Source organism: Rhinopithecus bieti, unplaced genomic scaffold, assembly GCF_001698545.2.
Source record: "Rhinopithecus bieti isolate Rb0 unplaced genomic scaffold, ASM169854v2 scaffold_41373, whole genome shotgun sequence".
Lineage (NCBI taxonomy): Eukaryota > Metazoa > Chordata > Mammalia > Primates > Cercopithecidae > Rhinopithecus > Rhinopithecus bieti.
In genome coordinates, this window is record NW_016858496.1 from 287 (window position 1) to 7753 (window position 7467).

Consider the following 7467-nt stretch of genomic DNA (forward strand, 5'->3'; position numbering starts at 1 on the left):
GGTGGGCAGATCACTTTAAGTCAGGAGTTCGAGACCAGCCTGACCAACATGGAGAAACTCCATCTCAACTAAAATACAAAATTAGCCAGGCATGGCGGCGTATGCCTGTAATCTCAGCTACTTGGGAGGCTGAGGCAGGAGAATCACTTTAACCCGGAAGGTGGAGGTTGTGGTGAGCCAAGATCATGCCATTGTACTGCAGTCTGGGCAACAAGAGCAAAGCTCCATCTCAAAAAAAAAAAAAAAAAAGAGACAGGGTCTTACTCTGACACCCAGGTTGGAGTGCAGTGGCACAGTCATACTCAGTGCAACCTTGAAATTCCTGGGCTCAAGTGATCCTCTCGCCTCAGTCTATCAACAGGACTACAGGAATGCACCACTCGGCCTGGCTAATATTTTAAATTTTTTTATTTGTAGAGATGGGTCTTGCCATGTTGTCCAAGCTGGCCTTGAACTACTGGGCTCAAGAGATCCTCCCACCTTGGCGTCCGAAAATGCTGAGATTATAAGCATGAGTCACTGCATCCAGCTTTGACTCCTGAACTACTTTATGGGAAAAAAAAAAAAAAAAATCTGTACCTAACACTAAAATAATTACCTTTTTCACTGAAAGTTAGGATTATAATTGTGTGTAAGTAAAAAAATAAAACTATTGCTGTTTTCTTCAGGTTATTTTTGAATAGTTAGATGCAAATTTCATTTTTTAATAATTGGATTATATAATAAACACACCAGGACAGTCGGTGGATTTTGTTTTGCAAGCAGTTTTACTCTTTAATCATATACTTTTGCCTTGCTATGCACAGCTGGATTTTTGCTTATAAACATTTACCAGTTAGGACTCAACCTATGAAAGAATTCAACAGGCAATGGTTGTTAAAGATGCCTTAGAAGAGAGCCTCACCCCTTCTATCATGAAACATTTAAAGGAGGAGGGAGAGAGAGGGTCAACAGAGGAGTGCTGGGCGGAGAAAAGCACCCTCTCTTATTACACTATGTATAGACAGATACTTTTTCTTATTTGATGCAGATTAGAACATTTATTGAATGTTTACCATGTACCAAGTCGTGTGCCAAATGCTTTCAAGTTCACTATTTCATTTAATCCTCATAACCATGTAGTTACCCTGTTTTGCACATGAGAAGACTGAGGCTGAAAAATTTCGTGATACTTAAGGTCACATAGTTAGAAAGTGCAAGAGAAAGACATGATCATCCTCTTATGTCAATAGGTATGAATTCTTCCATAATACTTGTGGGTGTAAGTTACGTTATATTGCTTTTATTTTTCCATATGCTTAGTTAGCAGCAAGTGTAGTCTCATAATCTTTGAGCTTCCCATCTCCTGTAGATTATCTATGAACTTTAGGTGTTAATTGTTGTTCAAAAGGAAAGTTCTCCAGCTGCCCCCTCCCAAATGAGAATGACCCTTAATGTCAGTTAATTTGTCTGTTGGTGCTGCTGGTACTATTGGTGGTGCTGCCATTGCCATAGCTTCTTGCTGACCCACGTCACCATTACTGATCTCATTGGCATCCATCATCTGACTCGCTCTGTTGGTCCTTGCTTCAGGAAAGTCTTTCTGGCACCAGTTCCGCCTCAGCCTTGCAAGGCAACATGGTCTTTGAAAGAGGGTATATTAGTCAGGATTCTACAGAGAAACAGTACCAAACAAAATTGTGTGTGTGTGTGTATGTGTAGTCATGCATTGCATAAGAATGTTTTGCTTAAGGATGGACTACATTTACAATGGCACTCCCATGAGATTATTATGGAGCTGAAAAATCCCTATCACCTAGTGACATAGCTATTGTAATGTTGTAGTGCAATGTATTACTTTTCTATGTTTAGATACACAAATACTTACTATAGTGTTACAATTGCCTACGGTATTCTACACAGTAACGTGCTGTACAGGTTTGTAACCTAGGACCAATCAGCTGTATCATAGAGGCTAGGTATATATTATGCCTTCTAGATTTGTGTAAGTATACTGTATGATATTTGCCCAATGAAATCACCTAATGGTGGATTTCTCAGAACATATCCTCATTGTTAAGCAACGCATGTCTGTCTGTCTGTCTATCTATCTATCTATCTATCTATCCATCCATCCATCCATCCATCCATCCATCCATCCATCTGCATATATATAAAAGTGCAATTTCCATTCTTAACCAAACCAAACATAACTCAGAGATTCTACTTGCAGGGTGAATTGGTTTCAATGTTATTTTGTCATCACTTTCTTCTTGGACCAATACAATGCTTCACTGCAGTGGACACTGTTGTTGAATTCTCTACCTGTGAAAACAGTTTCTGGAGAACTTTGGCTTGAAATGCACATACTTAGACAAGTTCTTTCTTCTGAACCATCCTTTTGCTGCCCCTTCTGGAAGCCATTGTCACCTGCAGAAAAGCTCCTCCCTACTAGCTCTCCTCCCAAGACGTGGAAAGGCAAAGTCCACCAAACTCCAGCAGGTTCATGGGAGGCTTTCATGTTGGACATCTCCTACTCATCAGTCAACCAGTGGTGTCCTTACCTGCTTGCCAGAAACCTCAAGTTCCATGGGTCCAAAACCAAATTCATTCTCTCACCCTCCACCAATTTCTCTTCCACCTTGTTTTCTCCTCCCTTCTCTTTCTACTCGTTCTTTAATCAATATATATATGGAGAGAGTGAGAGAGGAAGATTAATTGATTGATTTTTAAGAATTGGCTCCCGTGATTGCAGAGGCTGTGTGAGTCCAAAATCTGATGGAGTAGGCTGGCAGGCTAGAGACTTAGAGAAGGGGTGCAATTCAAATCCAAAGACAACCTGCTGGAAGAATTCCTTCTTACCCAGGGGAAGTCAGTCTTTTTTCTATAAAAGCTTTAAACTGATTGGATGAGACCCACCCACATTATGGAGGGTAAACTGCTTTACTCAGAGTCTACCCATTTAAATGTTAATCTCATCAAAAAAAAAAAAAACAAAAAACAAAAAAAAACCTTCACAGAAAACATCCAGAACATTGGTTGATCAAATAGCTGGTCACCATGGCCCTGCCAAGTTGACCCATAAAATTAACCATCACAGTGTCTAACACAATTCCTTCAGTATTGTGCTCAATTAGAGTACCCGTCACTGGTTCCCCAGATCACAGCTACAGTTACCTGGCCCTTTAAATCCACCTCTCCCTCTCCTTTCCTCCCTCCTTCCTGCTCCTCTCCTCTCTCACAGAACCACATATACTCCACAGAGTCATTTTTTCCTAAGATCTCACTGCCCCAGAATAGTTGTGCTGGGGTAGATTTATCTACTGCAGACCAATTCTTGTCAATCTTTTTTATGTCCTGGGAAATCCAGCAATTTAACTTAAAGAGCTTTTAGGCACAGATTTTAAAATGCAAAAGGTCCCGTGTATCATCCCTGGGTAAAGGAAAAGCAGACCTCCGAAGTAGGAAATCCCACTTACCACTGGGAGTGGAGCTAGTGAGGAGGAAATGCTTTTTGTTCAGACCTCTGAAGTAGGAAATCCCACTTACCACTGGGAGTGGAGCTAGTGAGGAGGAAATGCTTTTTGTTCTTCCTTGAAGAGTAAAACATCATTTTCATCAAGATAAAAACAGAGACTTTTTGGTGGCTTCTTTAAAAAGGAGCAAACAGTAAATCTTTGGTGAGTCCCATGGGTACACATGCAACCATAGAGACATAGGATAGTACCTTCTCATTTAAAAAGGAGGCTATTTAAATATAGATAGGTGCAGCCTAGACATCTTGATTTGCCTGGAACAGGCCCAGTTTGGATAATAAATTATTTGGCTAGGTTAGATAGAATTAGCATTGAAAATTTCTCAAAACTATCTACTTTAGTCCTGTAAGGAATCCTTTATTCTGTTATTACAGTGTTGCTGATGTGAACAAATGTGTTCTTGGCATCTGAAGTACAATTTCCCGTATTTCTTTAACAAATATTTATTGCATACCTACTATGTCCTAGACACTGAATTAAGCACTATGAAGGCAAAGTGAACAGGACAGACTAGTCTCAGCTCTCATAAAATTTTTTTTAACTATAATATTGGAGAGTTACTTCAGGTATTACTAGTATATATTGAATGAAGCAAGGAAACTGATCAATGTATATATTTGTTTCCATAGAATCTCACTCTGGGCTGCTATGACAAAGTACCTTAGACTGAATAATATACAAACAATAGAAATTTATTCCTCACAATTCTGGAAGCTGGTATTTCTAAGACCAAGGCACCAGCAGTGTCTGGTGAGTGCCTGCTTCCTTATTGATAATGTGTCCTTGCATTGTAAAAAGAGTTCACCCTTATGACTTAATTGCCTCCCTGAAGGCCCTGCTTCATAATAACATCACATTGAGGATAAATTTCAACTTAGAAATTTGGCAGGGGGTGGAGGGGCCACAAACATTCTGACCATAGCCCATAGGAAAACTCATTCTTAATTTCAGGCAACCAACTAACTTAAACATTAACTTTGGGAAATGGAAAAAAAGAAGTCTATTTCATTATACTAAGTTGGCTTCTCGTTTTCTAAATCATCAACAGTATAGGAGCACGTGAGCAAAGGTCTACAGACTGGAAATAAATAGCGTGTACAAGATGTTAAGAAAGTTTACGTTGAGGACAGGTAAGAAAAAAAGGTTTATTTATTACTCATATAAGAGTTTATTTCTTACTTACAATGTAAAGTTTACATTGAGGACAAGTAAGAAAAAAAGGCTTATTTCTTATTCATATAAAAGTCTGCGCCGGGCGCGGTGGCTCAAGCCTGTAATCCCAGCACTTTGGGAGGCCGAGACGGGCGGATCACGAGGTGAGGAGATCGAGACCATCCTGGCAAACGTGGTGAAACCCCGTCTCTACTAAAAAATACAAAAAAACTAGCTGGGCGAGGTGGTGGGCACCTGTAGTCCCAGCTACTCGGGATGCTGAGGCGGGAGAATGGCGTAAACCCGGGAGGCGGAGCTTGTAGTGAGCTGAGATCCGGCCTCTGCACTCCAACCTGGGCGACAGAGCGAGACTCCGTCTCAAAAAAAAAAAAAAAAAAAAANGTCAAAAAGGTTGGGGACTGCTGCTGTAAATAAGATTCTTTGACATTATTTCTTATGGGCATATTGTTTTGGTCTTTTGGTCAAATTAGATTGTCTGTGTGTGTTACTCAATATTTCTAGATTGCAAATAAGAAAATCCCAGATTCCACTCCAAGATGGCCAAATAGGAACAGCTCCAGCCTGCAGTTCCCAGTGTGACTGACACAGAAGACGGGTGATTTCTGCATTTCCACCTAAGGTACCTAGTTCATCTCATTAGAACTGGTTGGACAGTGGGTGCAGCCCACGGAGGGTGAGCTGAAGCAGGGCAGGGCATCGCCTCACCCAGGAAGTGTGAGGGGTTGGGGGATTTCCCTTTCTTAGCCAAGGGAAGCCGTGACAGATGGTACCTGGAAAAACAGGACACTCCAGCCCAAATACTGCGCTTTTCCAATGGTCTTAGTAAACGACACACCAGGAGATTATATCCCTCACCTGGCTCAGTGGGTCCCATGCCCATGGAGCCTTGCACACTACTAGTGCAGCAGTCTGAGGTCGGCCTGCGAGGCAGTAGCCTGGCAGGGGGAGGAGCATCTGCCATTGCTGAGGCTTGGGTAGGTAAACAAAGCAGCTGGGAAGCTCAAACTGGGCAGAGTCCACCACAGCTCAGCAAGGCCTACTGCCTCTAGACCCCACCTTGGGGCAGGGCATAGCTGAACACAAGGCAGCAGAAGCTTCTGCAGTCTTAAACGTCCCGGTCTGACAGCTCTGAAGAGAGCAATGGTTCTCCCAGCATGGTGTTTGAGCTCGGAGAACAGACAGACTGCCTCCTCAGTGGGTCCCTGACTCCCGTGTACCCTAACTGGGAGACACCTCCCAGTAGGGGCCGACTGACACCTCATACAGGTGGGTGCCCCTCTGGGATGAAGTTTCCAGAGGAAGGATCAGGCAGCAGTTTTTGCTATTCTGCAATATTTGCTGTTCTGCAGCCTCTGCTGGTGATACCCAGGCAAATAGGGTCTGGAGTGGACCTCCAGCAACCTCCAACAGACCTTCAGTTGAGGGACCTGACTGTTAGAAGGAAAACTAACAAATAGAAAGGAATAGCATCAACATCAACAAAAAGGACATCCACACCAAAACCCCATCTGTAGGTCACCAACATCAAAGACCAAAGGTAGGTAAAACTACAAAGATGGAGAGAAACCAGAGCAGAAAAGCTGAAAATTCTAAAAACCAGAGCACCTCTTCTCCTCCAGAGGATTGCAGCTCCTCACCAGCAACAGAACAAAGCTGGACAGAGAATGACTTTGACGAGCTGACAGAAGTAGGCTTCAGAAGGTCGGTAATAACAAACTTCTCTGAGCTAAAGGAGGAGGTTCGAACCCATTGCAAGGAAGCTAAAAACCTTGAAAAAAGATTAAATGAATGGCTAACTAGAATAAAGTGCAGAGAAACCTTAAATGACCTGATAGAGCTGAAAACCATGGCATGGGAACTATGTGACGCATGCACAAGCTTCAGTAGCCAATTCAATCAAGTGGAAGAAAGGGTATCAGTCATTGAAGATCAAATTAATGAAATAAAGTGAGAAGAGAAGTTTAGAGAAAAAAGAGTAAAAAGAAAAGAACAAAACCTCCAAGAAATATGGGACTATGTGAAAAGACCAAATCTATGTTTGATTGGTGTACCTGAAAGTGACAGGGAGAATGGAACCAAGTTGCAAAACACTCTTCAGGATATTATCCAGGACAACTTCCCCAACCTAGCAAGGCAGGCCAACATTCAAATTAAGGAAATACGGAGATCACCACCAAGATACTCTTCAAGAAGAGCAACCCCAAGACACATAATTGTCAGATCCACCAAGGTGGAAATGAAGAAAAAAATGTTAAGGACAGCCAGAGAGAAAGGTTACCTACAAAGGAAAGCCCATCAGACTAACAGCACATCTCTTGGTAGAAACTCTACAAACCAGAAGAGAGTGGGGCCAATATTCAACATTCTTGAAGAAAAGAATTTTCAACCCAAAATTTCATATCCAGCCAAACTAAGCTTCGTAAATGAAGGAGAAATAAAATCCTTTACAGACAAGCGAATGCTGAGAGATTTTGTCACCACCAGGCCTGCCTTACAAGAGCTCCTGAAGGAAGCACTAAACATGGAGAAAACAACCAGTACCAGCCACTGCAAAACATCCCAAATTGTAAAGATCATCGATGCTAGGAAGAAACTGCATCAACTAATGGGCGAAATAACCAGCTAACATCATAATGATAGCATCAAATTCACACATAAAATATTAACCTTAAATGTAAATGGACTAAATGCCCCAGTTAAAAGACACAGACTGGGAAATTGGAGAAAGAGTCAAGACCCATCACTGTGCTGTATTCAGGTGACCCATCTCACATGCAGA

The 7467-nt window shown here is 41.9% G+C and overlaps 1 long non-coding RNA gene across 1 annotated transcript; it reads left to right on the top strand.

Annotated features, from left to right (window-relative positions):
- Nucleotides 1-4168: 4168 nt before the first annotated feature.
- Nucleotides 4169-5289, top strand: LOC108525351 (uncharacterized). The gene is made up of 3 exons (XR_001884259.1): nucleotides 4169-4265; nucleotides 4564-4645; nucleotides 5190-5289. It is a non-coding gene; the product is annotated as an uncharacterized LOC108525351 (long non-coding RNA).
- Nucleotides 5290-7467: the final 2178 nt, after the last annotated feature.